This window comes from Cnephaeus nilssonii (genome assembly GCF_951640355.1).
Source record: "Cnephaeus nilssonii genome assembly, chromosome: 11".
Taxonomy (NCBI): Eukaryota; Metazoa; Chordata; class Mammalia; order Chiroptera; family Vespertilionidae; genus Cnephaeus; species Cnephaeus nilssonii.
In genome coordinates, this window is record NC_137082.1 from 22,990,775 (window position 1) to 23,010,591 (window position 19,817).

Here is a 19,817-nt window from a genome sequence, read left to right on the forward strand (position 1 = left end):
GACAGTGTTGGTGGCAAGAGCCTCCATCTCTTTCCAGTCTATGAGTAATACACTGGATACAGCCCCAGGGAGATAAAGAAGTTAGCGCAGCTTTCAAAATTGCCTAATTTGCAACCAAACAACAGCTTAGGCCCAGAGAGAAATAGGTTTGTGACTTTTTAAGTGGAAAATCACAATTTTATAAATGCAATGTAGCTACATGCGCCTATGACTAAGTCTATACCATTCTCCAATAAAACTCTTAAAATAGAAGCTAAAAGTGTAACTAAATATGAGCATATAAAATTCTGTGACTCAGCGACTTCACTCATGGGTGTATACCCAAATGAAATGTATTCATAGGTTCAACAAAAGTCATGTAGCTGAATGTTCAGAGCAGCTTTATTCCTAATGGCCCCAAACTAAAAGCTTCCAAGTTGTTAATTATCAGTACAATAGATAAATAAATAAATATTACGCAGAATAAGAAGCAGTGCTTTGTACTAGCTGTATGCAAAAATATGGGCGAATCTCACAAACATACTGTTAGGTGAATGAAGCAAGACACAAGAGTACATACTGCATGACTCCATTTATCTAAAGGACAGAAATAAGCAAAATTAATCTATGTTAATCAAAGTCAGGGTTGTGGTTACCCTTGGGGGCAAAGAGTCTAGAAAGAAGCATGAGGGGGCTTCTGCCATGGTAGTAATATTCTGTTTCTTGGCTGGGTTAAGATTATAGTTCAATAAATTTTACTATAATTAACATAATTCATAGAAAGGTGGCCAGGAATCCAACCGATTTAATAAAGAATTATTTATCTATTGGCAAGAAAAGCTTTAATCTTTCCTTAGAATAGGGACAGAGCTGAATTAATGGGAGGGCCATTCAGATAGCTGTCTGACATGCCATTTTATAAAGAATGAATACTGCCTGTTGAGGAGTAGAAGATGTAGAATATTTTACTTGCCAGATTCCTTCCAGTGATGGCAATGCATGTGTTTAAAAAGGATCCTTAGCCAATCAGTTAAATTGGTAGGATACCCCAGATCTTTGGCATACATTAATTAAAAACTGTATTTGGTTAAATAAAATGGCCACAATTTATTAATAATTCTCTTATTAATTGGTTTATCACCCAGCAATGATTTTCTCTCTGTTTTCTTCTATGGACAGGGAGTCCATCCAGACCCCTTGATGTCAGTCTTGATCACGTGACTTTCTTTGGCCAATAGAATGTTAGTATATCTACTGACACACTTCAGAACTAAAGCACTCATTCCCCCAGTAATATAGGGAAGATCAAAGAAGTTCAAGGATATATAGGTATGCAGGGTCTTGAATAAGCTTTACTAGAAGCAGAGCCTGAAATGAGGATTCATGTACAGATAATTTATTGAGATGGTACCTTTAGGAAGGAAGTGAGAGAAACTGGTAGAGTAGTTTCTTTAGTGTGAGGAGGTAAAAGAACTTCCCATGCATTAAGGTTGGCAGTATTCCTGGCCTATCATCTTTTATCTTCCCAGCCCGTAGCTGCCATGCCCAAAGGTCCTCCTTCCATCATTGTTTTACTGATTAAAGTTAGAAATAGAGGAAATTAGCAGTTGTAATGTGCATGTTCAAACAGTCCAAGGAAAGTTTAGTATTGAGTGCCTATGGCCCAATTTTGGCCTTGGTTCAATCCAATTAAAAAAGAGTTTGTGAGGTCTTGCTCTCAATTCAATAATGACACTCATACTTTAGGAAAAACAGTAAACTATAAACATATCATGAATTCCAATATAAAAAAGTTAAAATCTTTTTTTAAAACCAGTCTCCATTTTATACTCCTTATCATCTGGCAACCACAATCCTCTTTCTGTAATTATGGGTTTGTCATATTTCATTTAAAAAGGAATCAGACAATATAGGACTTTTATGTCTGTCTTCTTTCACTTAGCATAATAATTTTAAAGCTTATCCAACTTGTGGCATGTATCAGTACTTTGTTTCTTTTTATGGCTGAATAATATTATATTTATTTGTTCATTCATCAATGGACATTTGGGTTATTTCTACTTTTAGGCTACTGTGAATAATGCTGCTATTAACATTCACGTTCACATACTAGTTTTTATTCATCAAGCACTCTTAAACACTAAAAGGATTTAACTAGACTCTAGAGTTCCAAAATATTTTATTGTAATAGTTCTTGCCAGTTCAATAGTTGTTTTGAAAGATTAGTTCCTAAAGCTTTCTACTCTGCCATCTTTTGTGATGTCACTTGATTTTAATATTTGGTAAACCAAATTGTTTATGCTTCTAAGGTCAGGTTTTCTCTAGCCACTTCTGCATATTAATATTTTAGATAAACTTTAGAATAATTATTATTAATTCTTAAAAGAAAGAAAAACAAAATTGTATTCCTTTTTTATAAAATGAATTCAAACTGGTTATTTTAGGACAAGTGGCTCACTTCCAATATTATGTCTCTGTCCTTAGAAGACATAGTTCTCCATTTCTTCAAGTCTTCTAAGTTCTTATATAAGTTATATTTTATATAATATATGTGTGTTTATTATAATATTAATTGTTTATTATCCAATATTTGTGAAATAATATTAGTATTTACAATATTACTATTGTGAATGCAATTTTTTTTCTGTAATACAACTTCTAAAGTGATCCTATATAATAAAATCCTAATATGCTAAGTGTCTAGTCATTCGGTTGGCCATTCAACCAATCAAAGTATAATATGCTAATGATATGGTAAGGCCAATCAACTGTTCACTATGACATGCACTGACCACCAAGGGGCAGACAGTCAACCAGTCGACCAGTTGCTATGATGTGTACTGATCACCAGGGGGCAGATGCTCCAACCACTAGTTTAGCTTGCTGCTGGGGTCCAGCTATGGAGCCCTCCCGCAGTCTCTCCCCAGCTGGCCAACCTCCCACATCCCTCTCCAGCCCCGATTGTGCACCGGTGGAGTCCCTCAGCCTGGCCTGTGCCCTTTCACAATCCAGTACCCTTCAGGGGATGTCAGAGAGCTGGTTTCAGCCCGATCCATCAGTCCAGGGCAACGGACCCCACTGGTGCACGAATTTGTGCACCAGGCCTTTAGTATAATTATATAAGAAAACTGTATTTGGCTACTTATTTTGTGATTGACCACACTACTAAATTCTCCCACTAATTCTAATTGTTGTTGCTTTACTTAAAGTTGCCTGAATGTATAATCACATAATTTTCAAATAAGAATAATAATTTTCTTCCTACTTTTAGTATTTACATCCTTTATATTTTCAGAACAATTATAAAGAATAGCAATGATTGCAATTGTACTTCTTTTGTTACTAGTTGAAAGGGGAAAGTGCCTAGTGTTTCAACTTTAATTATGATGCTGGTTATTATTATGTGCTATAAATATACATATAAATTATCTACATATACATATATAAATATATGTAAATTATGTTTTAATAAAAATAATTCTATTACTATATTATCAAAACTATTTGTTCCTTAGATAATTGAACTGCCTTTTAAAAAGTATTAAAATAATTGTGCCTTTCTAAATGTACTAAAATAATTGTAACTTTTTATACATTGACTTATTAATATAGCTAATCTGTTAGTAGATTTCTGAAAATTTAGATTTTCTAAATTTTTAGTATTAATTTCACTTATCACTGTAATTGATAATATTTCCTATATATATTTTATGCATTTAGTGAGTATAATGTAGACTGGCCAATTTTTTACCACCTGTGTTACTTTGTCATGATTTGGTTTTGATAATAACTGCTTTAATTTAATTTATTGATTTTTTGTTCTTTATTCTAAAATTGCATAAAATATGGGCATAAAGGGGTTTACATTTTTGGTGTTTGAAAGTATTCATGATGAAAATATAATTTATTTTCTCATTATGTAATTAGATATTTAACTATTTACTGCACATGATAATTTCATTATTTAGTATTTTAAAATATATTTTTATTAATTTCAAAGAGGAAGGGAGATGGATAGAGAAATAGAAAGATCAGTGATGAGAATCATTGATTGGTTGCCTCCTGCACACCCTCTAATGGGGATTGAGCCCACAATCTAAGCATGTGCCCCAGCCAGGAATTGAACTGTGACCTCCTGGTTCATAGGTTGATGCTCAACCAGTGAGCTACACCAGCCAGGCCATTATTTAATACTAGTGGTCCAGTGCATGAAATTTATGCATGGGGTGAGGGGTGTTCCTCAGCCCAGCCTGTACCCTCTCCAATCTGGGACCCCTTGAAGGATGTCCTACTGCTGGTTTACAGGGTTTGGGCCTAAACCAGCAGTCAGACATCCCTTTCACAATCCGGGACTGCTGGATCCTAACCACTCACCTGCTTGCCTGCCTGCCTGATTGCCCCTAACCATTCTGCCTGCTGGCCTGCTAACCCCAAACTGCCCCCCACCGCTGGCCTGCTTGCCCCCAAATGCCCGCCCCCCAGCCAGCCTGATCACCCCCAACTGCTGTCTGTGCCAGTATGCTCGCCCCCAACTGTCTCCCCTGCTGGCCTGTTCACTCTAAACTACCCCCCACCGATGTCCTGATTACCTCCAACTGACCCCCACTGATGGCCTGTTTGCCCCCAACTGGCCCCCGTGCTGGTCTGCTTAACCCCAACGGCCCTGCCCCTGACCAGCCTGATCACCCACAACTGCCCTCCCCTCTTGGCCTCTCACCACCTCTACCTCGGCCCCACCACCATGGCTTTGTCCAAAAGAACATCCGGAATGTCTCCTGGAAGGTCTCTCAGTCTAATTAGCATATTACCCTTTTATTAGTATAGATTTTAAATTTCATCCACTTCATCACAGTTTTCAAATTTAATAACATAAAGCAAATACTCTAATATATCTCTAAGTTTCCTCTACAATTTAATATTTTCCTTTAGGCATGACTTATTTGATAAATTTATTTTATGGCTACTTATATGTGTGTACATATGAACATTATAATCATACACATAATTATATATTATATAAACATATACTACTATTATGTATGTTTCATTCACCTCTCAAAAATACCTTTCATTACAATTATCTGTTTTATAATTTGTCTATTACTATTTTTTAATCTATTGAAAAATATTAAATAATGGTTTCTCAGACATGTTACCAAATGCATATCTATTTTAAAAATCAGTAAGTTAAACTTCATTAAAATTAATAAAAAATGTCACTTTGGAAAATACCCTGCTAAGATGGTAAAAAGACATGCCATAGACTGATAGAAATTATTTGCAAATTGAATATCTGACAAAGAACTTGGATCTAGGATATATTAATAATTTTATAAACTTAACAGTAAGAAGATGAACAATCCAATTAGAAATGAGCAAAGTATGTATGAAAAACATGTATATGAAAAGGTATTTAACATAACTGGCCATTAGCAAAATGCACATTAAGACTGTCATAAAATAGCCCTGACTGGTTTGGCTCAGTGGATAGAGTGTTGGCCTGCAGACGGGGGGGTCCCAGGTTCGATTCTGGTTGGGGGCATGTACTTTGGTTGCAGGCATATCCCCAGTGGGGGGTGTGCAGGAGGCAGCTGATTGATGTTTCTCTCTCATCGATGTTTCTGACTCTCTATTCCTCTCCCTCTCTCTGTAAAAAGTATATATATATATATATATATATATATATATATATATATATATATATGATAAAATACCACTACACAATGATTACAATGACTAAAATAAAAATATAGCCCTGGCTGGCTTGCTCAGTGGGTTGAACCATTGTTCCATTCACCAAAAGGTTGCAGGTTCGATTCCCAGTCAGGACACATACCTGGGTTTCAGGTCTAATCCATGATGGAGAGGTGAATACAGGAGGCAAGTGTTAGGAGTTCACCACACATTTCTGGGCTTTACTTTCAGGAACCTCACTAGGTTCTCACAGTGAAGATCTAAGGCAGACCCCCCCCACACACACACAAAAAAAAATAGAACAACCCTCCATAGTATGGCTGGAAGAGGAAGAATAATCACTTTGAAACATGCCCAAAACCTTCTCTACAATGAAAGCCTGTGCCTCAGGGTAAAAGACTTTGCCAGAGCATTGTCCCATCATTTACCAGAAAAACATCCCTGCCACTTAAGTCTCCTGTAGCCTTTCTGTCTTGCCTAACAGGGGAGCAACATTGTCAACAGGAAATGGGGCTTAGAGAAAATTGAGCAGGGATGCTGTAGCTAGGTAAGGGAGTAGGCTGCAAGAAGGGATCAGAAATAAAATAAAAGCTTTTTCCATTGGAAAAACACTTGTTGTGCAAGTCCTGTCCCAGAGACATAGACCCACTAAAGGACTGAGATATAGCTATAACATTAAAGATCACATCCCCTCTGCCACACTTTATAGCAACATCAATGCAGCTCCTGGATTTTGTATTTATCATAGTTATATAAGAGTGGATAGTGGATTACAGCTGAAAGAGATGACAGGTACACTCAGGGAAACTCGAAGTCAAAGGGAGACAAAAACAAGGACACCAGAGAAACTTCAGGTCTTTCATACATATAGCGAGGACAAACATCATACATAGTCTAACTCTTAGCCAGATTAACATAAAACCTCACACTCAGTGCCTATGTACCTCAATTCTTATTACCTCATGCAACATACCCATCTTTAACAAATAATTATGAGTCATATGAAGATAGTTATGGCATGAAAATGAAATCCCAGGGCCCCAGTCACTGAGCTCTACAATCCATCCCTGAGTTGGCTCTGAGACCATACCTCCCGTGAGCTGATCCCAGCCAATGACTGAGCATATCACAGCTAAGTCTAGGGCAGGTCCCTTTCTAGGGGACACTGGACTCCTCTGGTGACTGGCTTTGGCTCAAGGCCTTGCTGAAACTTAGATGTCAAATGGTCTAGGAAACTTTCATCTTATCTTCCTTCATGCTCACTTTTACTCCAGGTCAGATATGCACTGTGGACTGAGCTCTCCCAGCTTTTCCCAGCTCCATCCTCATGCTTTTTCACATGTCCCCTTCCCCTCTCCCCCACCCCCTGCCCCCAGACAAATCCTACCCTTTGTGTTTAATCCTGTCTTGGCATCTGTTTCTCAGAGGAGCTGGACTAACATAGTCTTTTATCTTTTCACTATTCCAGGCTTATAGACAGTGTTCCTTAGTGGGCATTTTTAAATCACAGATATTCATGGACAGAAATTGAATTTTTAGAATGTTTCCCCCCAGGAACAGGGAGAAATTCAGGGAACTTCCTCAAATGCACTGTCAGGATTTTTCTTTTAATATCTTGTGTTTAAAGCTGGAATGTCTTTTTAGAAAACAAGGCCAAATCCTTTGCTGTAAACTGGTGACATAGTAAAAAGAAAAGGCTAGATTAAGGAAAGGTAGGGTCAGTCCATCCATAAGAATTTGTATGATAACCACACACTTCATGGATCCTTAAACAAGGCAGAAAAAATAAAATTTAATTATAAATCTTAAACACACCGAGGTTTTGTGGACACATGGCCCATGAATTAGCTCACGAAGTGACTGGGTTAATATGACACAGTTGGATCTATGCAATTATATGGCTATGGTTTTGGTTTTATTTCCCTAAAGCCTGGGGGATTTAGAGGCTAGGAACAAATTTTAAATAGATTAAGTAGTGTACGTATTGTGTGTGTGTAAAGTAGGCCAGTTATGTATGCTTAATTTTCACAACAATGCACATGTGTGGTTCAAGAATTGTCTGTTTCATGTACTCATTTTGAACACCATAACTCATCTAAAATCAATAAAAATAAATAGAACTGTAATTTTCTTAAAGCTATTAAATTCATATGGGAAAATAACTGATGCATTGAAGACAGTTTTTTATTTTATTTTTTATTTGAGACTCACTGGGAATTTGGCATTTTTAGGGGCTATGAATATTTTTTTTAGTGTCATATGTCAAAAAATACTCCCGAGGAAAAGCTCCTTGACATTGGTCTTGACAATGAATTTTTAGATATGACACCAAAAGCACAGGCAACAAAAGCAAAAATAAACACTAGAATTAGAACTATATCAAAATAAAAATCTTTTGCACAGCAAAGAAAGCAATTGACAGAATAAAAAAGAAACCTACAGAATGGGAGAAAGTATTTGCAAGCCATATATCTGATAAGGGATTAATTTAAAAATATATAAGGAATTCATCATACAGTTCAATAGAAACACACACACACACACACACACACACACACACACACACACACACACACAAATAACCTGATTTAAAAATAGGCAATGGAACTGAGTATTTTTCTAATAAAGACATAAATGGCCAAGAGGTATGTGAAAAAGTGCTCAACATCACTAATCATCAGAGAAATGCAAATCAAATTCACAATGAAATAACACCTCAAACCTGTTAAGAGGGGACTATTATTTAAAAAACAAAAGATAACAAGTGTTGGTGAGAATATGGAGAAAAGGGAACCCTGGTACAGTGTTGGTGGGAATATAAATTGGTACAGCCTTTATGGGAAAATAATATGGAGGCTTCTCAAAACATCCTATAGAATAAAAGCCTAATATGCAAATTGACAGAACAGCAGAATGACTAGTGGAAGGACCAGTCGCTATGACGTGCACTGACCACCAGGGTGCAGAAGCTCAATGCAGGAGCTGCCCCCAGCTCCCAGGCCCCAGGCCAGCCAAGGCGGGTACCAGCAGGGGTGGAGGGGTTGCCCAATTGCCCCACCGGTCACCCTGCTGAGGAGGTGACTGGCGGTGGTGGTGGGGGGCGGTGCCTGCGAACAGGTGGTGCCAGCCAGCCAAGGCGGGTGCCAGCAGGGGCCCCCAACCACCTTGCCGGTCACCCCGCAGATATGCTCTGATTCCCAGCCACACCTAGGGACCCTACCCATGCAGAAATATTGTGCACCGGGCCTCTAGTCAAAAATAAAACTACCAGATAATCCAGCAATCCCACTTCTGAGTATACACCCAAAGGAGATAAAATGAATATCACAAAGAGATACCTGTACTCCTATGTTCATTGCAGTGTTAATCATAATAACAGATCTGGGAACAAACTAATGTCCATTGATAGATGAATGGAAAAAGAAAATGTGGTATATACATACAATGAAATATTCAACCTTAAATAGAAGTACACTATGCCATTTGTGACAACATGGATGGACCTGGATGACATTGTGCTAATTGAAATAAGCCAGACACAGAAAGATAAATATTGTATGATCTTACTTGTATATGGAATCTAAAATAGTCAAACTCATAGAAGCAGAAGGCAGAATGGTGGTTACCAGGGGCCAGAAGAAAAAGAAAATGGGGAGATGTCAGTCAAGTTTCAGTTTTGCAAGACCAGTAAGTTCCAGAGATCTAATGTATAGTATGGTGACTTTAGGTAACAATATGGTACTGTGTACTTGAAATTTACAAAGAAGGCTAATACTAAGTGCTGTCACTACCAAAAGAAAAAATGTGATGTATGAAATGATGGATATGTTAACTAGCTTTATTGTGCAGATTATTACACAATGTACAGAGTGGGGCAAAAGTAGGTTTATAGTTGTGAGTGCTGCAGTTTATTCTTGTATTATTATTTACTAGGGGCCCAGTGCATGAATTCATGCACCTTGAAAGGCATTGTGGGCTGTGAGGCTGCGGTGGGCACAGGGCTGGGTCTCAGCCCATCCTCTGCGCCCCCGCCTGGCCCCTCCTGCTACAGCCCCCAATCTCCTATTTGCTGGCAGCCCCATTCCCGCTGCCACCACTTCCACGCACTGATGGCGCCAGCCTGCTTGTACCCGCTGATGACGTGGAGCAATTGGAGCCGGTGCCAGCGGCGGGTGCGAGCAGCAGCTCCAGCATTGGCAGCAGGTGCAAGCAGGGCCAGAGGCGGCAGCAGGTGCAAGCGCTAGGTGGGACCGTGGTGTGTAGGAGCAAAGAATTTTCAGTAACCACCAGAGGCTCACCCCAATGACAGCAACCAGCACCCCACCTTGGTTTGGCACCCCCACTCACCTGCTCCAGCATCCCGTCATGGACGACACCCACCATATTCCACGTGCGCAACCTGGTGGTCGGTGCTTGTCATAGCGACCAGTTGTTCGGTTGTTTGGTTGTTCTACCGTTCGGTCTATTTGCATATTAGCTTTTATTATATAGGATCAGCTTATTTATTTTCCATATGAACAACTGTAAACCTACTTTTACCTCATCTGCATATGTATATCAAATCACCAAGTTATTCATTTTATATATGTACTTGAGGCCCGGTGCATGAAAATTCATGCACTGGAGGGGGGATCCCTCAGCCAGGCCTGCCCCTTCTCACAGTCCAGGACCTCTTAGGGGTAGGAGACAACCCAGCAATCAGGAGAAGACGACGCCCTCATCACACCTCTGCTGCTGTCACTGCCAGCAGCGCAAGCCTTGGCTGGCCCTGGTTACCTGAGTCTCGGCCAGCCCTGGGCGGCTAGGCAGCTACCATCTGAGGCTTGCCTGTGCCTCAGGCCGGCCCTGGGCGGCTGAGGGGTTGAGGGGACTGGAGGACTCCAGAGGCAGGCGCACAGAACGGCCGGGCCCGTCTAGGGATGGACCCAGCCTTGCTGTGTGCCTGCTGCCCTGGCAGGGCTGAGGGGACTGGGCACCACCATCTTGTGGCTGTGGGGGCTGCCATCTTTGAGGGCATGGAAGTCAATTAGCATATTACCTCCTTATTGGCTGTGGGCACCGCCATCTTTGCAATGGTGTGAGGGTCAATTAGCATATTCCCTCTTTATTAGATAGGATAATAAAAAAATTACCCATGGAGTCAAATTTTCTTGGGTCAAGATAGAGGTGAGATAAAAAGATAACATAACTTCTAAACAAGTAAATTGCCCAAAAGTCATTTGAATTTCCCGTGGGCATATGAATCTAAGCAATACTGTGTGTCAGCGCTCAGGCACCTACATACCTGAGAAACACCTGGCCGAGCAGCCATCAACCTGAAAGTGAAAATAAGACATTTGGGAGCCTAGCTATCTGTATCTGTGCCAGTAACCTGCATTCTGGTGCACATTCTTGCTATCCAATAATTAACTCCATTCTTATCTGTGATGCTTGTCCTGCCTTGCAGAACCTGTTTCCTGGAATACTCCCATTTTACAGAGGCCATAAACCATGAACCATATACAACCTCCAGAGGGGGTTGGCAGTGCTGATGCCAGGTAGGCCAAGCCTTTGACTGTAATCTCACTTCCCCCATCCCAACTCACGGGGGCTGCAAAGCCTGCAAAAAGTCTGGACACCTGATCCATATTTGGGGGACAAATAAACAAATGGTATAAAGGGAAAGCTTCATCCATATTCATCACTCAGGATTTGGAGACTGACTCCCTTGAGTCATGCCACTAGTGCATCTGCAATAAAGGCTACTTTTCTGAATACCTTCTGAGTGCCCGGCTGATTAAAATCCGGCTCTGCCTGGCAGCTTATCTGCAACAAGCCCACTCTGGTTGTCCTATGGGCACAACTGATCTGCTATAAGATCTAGTAAATCAAGTTTCAGACAACTGGCTATTCATCAAGATTGCCAGGAAGAAGAAAAACAAATCAATTGGCAAATGGTTAATCCATTGTTTCTCTATAGAATGAACTTAATTGGAAAGATAGAAAACACTTTTTTAAAAAAAAAAAAGGTATTTGAACTGCCAATATGAGTCTTTCTTTGCACTACACCAGAACAGTTGGAGTACATGTTTTTCTCAGAAAGAGGGGGGTGCCTCTTTAGTCAGAAATCAATTTTGCATTTCCTTGATTTGCAGATGAAAAGAATTCCAATTCCCTATTTATTTGTAATACCTGGCTTGTGACTCTCTAGCTGGCTCAAGCAGTTCTGATGAAATGCAGGACAATGACACCTTGAAAAGTGGTGACACTGTATCCACTTGAAAAGTAATTGCTCCTGGCTTCACGCACAGTGACTTCAAGATGGAAAATACATTCAGAATAGCAAATGCCAAGAATGCTTCTAATCCAACTGACTCCGTTCCTTATCATTTTAGGGAAGCAGGTGGGATAAAAATAATGCCAAAAAGCATGATTTATCGTATCAAAAATATAGTGCATGGTAAGTATTCTATTTTCTCTTTTCTCTCTCTCATTCTCTGTCTCGACTTTTATAATACTTTTCATATATAGAGCTTCCACCCGAAACTATTAACTGAATTCATTTTTCAAAAGACTAACTAGACTTTTGAAATGTAAAGTTCTGTAGCCATTTTTTTATTATTTTGAATTTAATGTAATTAATTTTGATAAGTTGAAAATAGCACTGACCCAGTTTGGATGCACTTATTTTTTCAATATGTAATGTTTCATGCATACAAAGGATATAGGTAAAACATATAGCAGAGCGCTAACAACTCATTAAACTTCTCCCATTTTATTTAAGCTATTATTATTATTGAGGTAATCACTGTTTTCTCCTTCTCTGTCTTTCCTCAACCATTGGAATAACTATTATTCTAAATTTTGTTTTTATATCTCTTTGCTATATCATGATTAGCTTATTTCCTAAGTATACAGTCCTAAACAATGCATTATTTAGCTTGATTTTATTAAAAGTGTATTATATTATACATATTTTTTGTGGTACTGGCTTTCTTCACTCAATAGTATTCTTCTTTTTAATGCATCCCCTTGTTATAAGAAGTAGACCTTACTTATTTTCACAACTGACTAATTTTCTATTGTACAAATATATAATAATTCATTGTGCTGCACCTTGATTGACACATGATATATGTTATAACTATCCTCTTAGAGTCTGTGACATGTCTTTATTTCCCCTATGATATTTTTGATAAAATGTTATTAATTGAATTTTGTCAAATATATTTTTTTGTTTAGCACTTTGTGAATTATTTAAGATAGCCTTCCTTGTGCTTGCTTTGGCAGCACATATACTAAAATTGGAATGATACAGACAAGATTAGCATGGCCCCTGCGCAAGGATGACACACAAATTCATGAAGTTTTCCATATTTTTTAACAACAACAACAAAAAGATAGCCTTCCTTCTTCAAAGATATATATTCTTCCAAATATTTTACTTTGCCATTGAAAATTAAATCTTTAGTCTACCAGAAATATATTTTTGTGGAGACTATTTTGATATATGTATACAAGTTTAGTCTCTTGTTTTAAATTTTTTTATCATTATACAAAGACCCTATCCCTAACTTTATATTTTATCTTAAATTCTTTTTTTGACTTATCTATATAACAAAAGCCCAGCAACCCTTACGGCGGAACGACCAGAATGACTGGTCACTATCCCTTCTAATAAAAGAGTAATATGCAAATTAACCATAACTCCGCTACACCTATAAGCCATGCCCACAAGCCACGCCCACCATCCAATCAGGAGCAAATATGCAAATAAACCCAACCAAGATGGCTACAGCCACAGAGAGCAGGAGAGAGGCTTGGTTTTCCCAGGCAATGGAGGAAGCCAAGCTTTCCGCCTGCCCTTGCTGGCCTAGGCCTCCACTCAAGGCTACAAAGTTTCAATTATAGAAGGTAAACAAATCCAAACAGAAATGGCGGCAGCCACGGAGCTGGAAAGAGCGGGAGGCTAGGGTTGCCCCTGGCAATGGAGGAAACCAAGCTTTCTGCACACCATGGCCTGCCCAGGCCTCCACTCCAGGCTACAAAGTTTCAATTATAGAAGATACATAAACCCCAACAGAAATGGCTGCTGCCATGGAGCAAGCAGAAGGTTTGGCTCCACACCAGGCTACAAAGTTTCAATTGTAGAAGATAAATAAACCCCAGATACCAGGGCCTTCGCTTGGTCACCAGGGGGCGTGGCCGGCCTGCAAACCACCACAAGCCCCTCGCCCAGGCCACCCCACGCCCCAAGGGAACCCCCACCCTAATCCGGGACATCCTTTAGGGCAAACCAGCCGGACCCCACCCATGCACCAGGCCTCTAGTCTATCTAATAAAAGAGTAATATGCAGATTGACCATCACTCCAACACACAAGATGGCTGCCCCCATGTGTCAAAGATCCTGCCCCCATGTGGACACAAGATGGCCACCACAAGATGGCCAGCAGAGGAGGGCAGTTGGGGGGGACCCAGGCCTGCAGTGGAGAGCAGTTGTAGGGGACCAGGCCTGCAGGGGAGGGCAGTTAGGGGTGACCAGGCCAGCAGAGGAGGGAAGTTGGAGGTGACCAGGCCTGCAAGGGAGGGCAGTTAGGGGCGATCAAGCCTGCAGGGGAGGGCAGTTAGGGGTGACCAGGCCGGCAGAGGAGGGAAGTTGGGGGCAAACAGGCTGGCAGGGGAGCAAGTTAGACATCAATCAGGCTGGCATGGGAGAGGTTAGGGGGTGATCAGGAAGGCAGGCAGGTGAGCAGTTGGGAGCCAGCAGTCCTGGATTGTGTGAGTGAGCCTAAACGGGCAGTCGGACATCCCTCAAGGGGTCCCAGGTTGGAGAGGGTGCAGGCTGGGCTGAGGGACACCCCCCCCCATGCATGAATTTCGTGCACCGGGCCTCTAGTCTATACAATAAAAGCCCAGTGACCCTTACAGCAGAACAACCAGAATGACCAGGCACTGACCACCAGCGGGCAGACGTGCAATGCAGGAGCTGCCCCCTGGTGGTCAGTGTGCTCCTACAGCGGTGGTGGTGGGAGCCTCTCCTGCCTCTGTGGCAGTGTTAAGGAGCAGCGAGCCAAGCAGTAAGGAGCCAGCAGGCGGGAGGTTAGGAGCGAGGGGACCCGGTTTGCAAGAGGGATGTCAGACTACCAGGCTGAAGGACACCCCCGACCTCCTGCACAAATGTTCTGCATCGGGCTTCTAGTTTAATATAATTATGCCAGATTTCACTTGGTTCATACTTGCCATATATTTCCCCCATGTTTTTATACTCAAATTTTCAATGCCCATATGTTTTGGGTGTATCTCTTATAAAAAGCATGCACATGGATTTGTTTTCACAAAATCTGATTATATTTCAATGATTGGAAATAAACAATGAAATTTAACCTTCCAGTTAAGAACACTTTTTTTTTTTTTTCCGTACAACTTAAGGTAATGAAGGTGCTATCTTATAAAAATAATAGACTGGATTCTGTCACACAATTGACTATTACCATAAAGATGAATCAGCAGCTTTAAAATAAGTTAATTTTATCTCCAATCTGATTTTTTTAGAACAATTTGTGGGAACACAGACCTAAATATATACTGATTCTTAAATCATCTCAATTTTTATGAAGAAAAAATTCTTCAAAGGGAAACAAAAATGTCTCTATCAAACCTTACTCGCATAATAGAGTATTTATCAACATGTCCAGTTAGGGACTGATCTAAGCTGGCTGAATACCTAATTACTTACTTAATCATATTTATTTTTATTGCATTTAGTAACTTAGCAAGAAAATGGTGAGTAGTGACTAGAGAGGGCTTTGGGAGATGTCCCTTTCTCTCTCCTCTCTCGCCAGGAAAGTATTTCCTCCTGTTAGGAAGATTATTCAAGACACAATTATGGTTCTGACGGTCTGGGCTGATGGAGAAAAGAGATTATTTACAGGGAAACAAAGCCTTTATGATTGTAAGCTATAAAAGAAGTCTTCTGGTCTTGGTTGGACTCACACATAAATGCGTATCACTGGCTATTGGCTGATTTAGGATGAGCTGATGGGCTCGGCTGGGTTAACTTGGCTCTAAGCTACATGTCCTTCATCCTCCAGCAGGCATGCTAGGTATGTTCCCTTAGACATTGAAAATAGCAACAGAAGCAAGCGCAATATGCAAGCACTCTCTAAGCCTCTTCTTGCATCACACTTGCTAATATCCCACTGGCCAAAAGAAATTATATAATCTAATTGAGCTCAGAGTCAAACTCAGAAGGTATTATAATGCTACAGGGAAGAGTGTGAGGACACTGGTAGGGGCCAAGTAGTGGGACCATTAATGTAATTAGTCTACCACAGAGATCAATTTCCTTCTCTAACTGAGAAATACAGAATATGAGCAAAACAACCAGCCATTTATTTATTTATTTATTTATTTATTTATTTATTTTAGAAAACCATTGTCCCCAGGGAAAGGCAAGTTTCAGCTGAGCCATGACCTATTCAAGGACAAGCTTATGCTTTAGCCCGGGCACTTCACCAATCCTGGCTTGTTGTTTGACAAGCTGGAACATCTAGTTGCCTGGACTCAATTTTTACAAGGAGAAAGGAGCAACCAAAAAGCAGCACAGTCCTTGGTTTAACTTCTCATCGATGGCAGGAAGCAACATGAGGAAGTGACAGTGTCCATAAAAGCATGGTGTATTTCTTCTCAAGGGAAGAGAGAGTTTTTGGGAAAAAGATAAGTCCCTTGTAACTGCTGCGGTTAGGAAAATGTTGATCCTTGATTTGCATAAACTGTGGGCATCTTCTTTGAGTTTCATAAAAATTGCAAATTGAGAAGTGCAGAAACATTGATAGGAAACAGCTAGATTTCTGAGGCACAACAACAAAGTATTAAAGAGCCTTGATTTGGGATAATGAAATATATTCATGATTTCCATATTTGATATTTTTGGTATATTCCCTTTGTGTATGTGTGTGTGTATGTGCTCGCGTGCGTGTGTGATAGTCACACTACAAATCTGATATGTAATTTTAGTTTATTTGGATTGGTTCCACAGTGTTATTTTAATGCATGTTTTTGCATTCATTGCTAGCAAACAGGGCAATAAATCTTAGGAGATTCAGAACTAATCTGTGTTGCCATGCCAGAATGAAAAGCTAAAATTTCTGCACATATTTTAAGCTGCTTCCTTCCTTAATGCATTGTGTCATGTTCTTAGCAGTTTCTCCCAAAGAAGATAGGCTTTCAATGTGCATGTCAGCTTGGGGGAAATCTTGCTCCTATGTATTAACTGCTGACTTCTTTAATCCTGTTAGAATTTAATTTCCCTTGATTGAATGCGGTGTTATCACCAGGTGCTGAGTGGCCCTTTCCTATCCGTGCATATAAATCCTGTTAGTCCTTCCCAGACTGGGGATGTGCCAGAATCTTCTGAGGTCAGCCTCTTCTGAAGGAGCGTTTGCTCTCAGCTTCATTGGAAACAGAGAGTGAAAGTCAAACTTTTGGACACAGATGTCTTGTTTATTTGCATCTGAGTTCTGGGAACTGAGGCATCTCTGTGGGTGACCTGTGAGAGTCCCAGCAGCTTCCAATGGCTTCTGCATTAATGAGTCCAAGGGCTTAAAAAAGCCTTAAATTAAATTGTAAGGTGTTCATTGATTAGCAAGGTACTAACCCATAAAAATCTCTATTATTCCCAATTCTTCCACTTATACAAAACAAAGCATTTTCTTTTCATATGTGTGACCTGCTTTAACTGCTTGTCCCAAGAAACTCTTCTGAGCGATTGCTGGGATTTGTAATAGAATGGATTCTTAGTGATCCCAGTGTCTTTGCTTCCCTGTGTGAAGTTCTTCCTGCTCCCAGCTTCCTCTTTCTGCATCTTATCTGTTTGCCGTTTTCTGCTAATTACCTTCCTTTACCAAACAACAAAAAAGCCAATTCTATGCACAGTTTTGCTACTTGTTAGCACCTATAATTATTTTTCTAAAATTTTGATTTAAGAAAAAATTATTGGATAAATTGAGGTGTTTGTGGATTCTGTAGATTTCAGACATTAATTAAAATAAAATAATTGTTTATTATTAATAATCAAGTTTGGTGAATATACTGATTTTTTTTTTTTTTTTTACTTTAACTAATTCAGTGGCATTGATCTGGTCACCAAATGTGGCCTTGAATGTTCTGCAGCATACTGTGATACAAAAGTAATTCAAATAAAGTGCTAGTCTTCAAAGCCATCAGAGTTTACGGTCAGAATTTTTTTCAAGGATCTCAAAGTCAAAAGCAATCAGGTCAGCTTTACAAAAGAATTGGTCTAGGTAGCAATGAAGACCAGATCTAAAAAGGGGAAAAACAGCTTTATTAAGCATATATTTCTATGTAGGAATGTTGATCTACTCCTCTCAGGACTTCTAATTTTTCAAAAGGACTGGGATTTGGGGTTTTTATGAAATATCTTATAATTTATAAATGTTAGCAAACATTTCAATTAAAGAGCAATTTGGAGTCATGAACCAGGGAATCTTTCTGTTATACTCTTTTGCAAAGAAGAACTGCAGATCCAATAATCACTGGCAGCTGACAAGACATTTGTTACTGCTTCCTGCAAGATTGTTGTCAACTCCTCATAGAGCGATATCCTATATGTATACCATAGTCCATGTATTGTACTAGAGGTATTTCTCATTACTTGACCAGAAAACTAATAATTTACACCTGAGTTAAATAAAATATGCTAGATCAGTGGATACAGAAAGCTCCAGCCAGCTAGTTAAAGAGATGAGCATGGAAACCATGCTGGGCTCCAAACAGGATGAGAGCATTGAAAGAATTACCGAAGTAGTGGACAGAACAAAGAAGACATGAAGAAATATGGGCCCAGGGAGAGGGAGACTCTCAGGTTCCAATTGTTTTCTAGTTCTTGGATTATTTTCCACTGTAGCTAGGGTAAATTTCCTACACAAAGGTTTTATTATGTTTTTCATATTTTTTAATAACCTGCCCCCTTTTACACAATAAAGATATGGGGGAAATACATAAGGAAATAATTAATTCGAAGAAGTCTAGTATAATTACATTAAGATGAGTCAAAAAAAACAACAACAACTTTAAGACAAAACCTAGGTTAGGATTAGAGAAAATCATTGAATAATGATTTAAAGGTTTAAAACAGGAAAATATAAAATTCTAAGTACTAAATTCTAAATTAAAATACAAATCAAAGCTGGAGTCTTTTCTTGGTCCAGATGACAGAGGATCACATTTAGCTCACAAGGGAAAAGTGGGTGATTGGAATTCAGAGGCTCACCTTTATCTCCCCATTTTGTTATAAACATTCATTATGATGTGATTGGTACTTCAACAGTTTGATTAATAAATCAGTCCTAATTGGCCTATTTAGTATACTGAACTCATCAACATCTTAATCAATACTATTTCAAGTATACATAAAACATTCACCAAAATGAATCATATGCTATAAAGCAAATATAACCAAATTTATGGTTTTGAAATCACACATACTCAGAGTAGAATTCAGCTGAAACTTAATAAAAACAAATAAAATTTAGGAGATTCTTTTATGTGTAGAAATGAAATAAAAGACTCCTAAGTTAGCAATGGGTAAATGAAAAATAGATAATAAGAGAAAATGAATGGTAATAAAAGTAAAAAATAATAAAAACTTGAGGAACATAGCTCAATCTGTGTTTAGATGGAATTTTGCAATCATATTGTATACAGGAGAGATGAAAAACTGAAAATGGATTCTCTAAACATCAATGTTGGTGGAAAATTAACCTCAGAAAAAGAAGGAAGCAATAAAGATTATGGAAGAAATTAATGAAATGAAAAGTAAATCTAAAATAGAAAGGATCAACCCAAGTCAGAAGTTTTGTTTTGTTTTGTTTGGAAAGAACATGAAGTTGATAAAACCTTGAGAATATAGATAAAAACTAAGCAGCACCAAGCACCAAAATACAGAATGAAGACTGGGAAACTACTATGAGTAAAAGATAATAGAAGAATAGTATGAAAGCCTTAGTGTTAAAATTTTTTGAAAATTTAGGTATAATGGTAAAGTCTTGAAAAAACAAACCTTACCAAATTTGGTACAGGAAAAAAAAATTTCAATGAGTCTGATGGTTATTTAACATTTAAATATATAATTAAGAATCATACT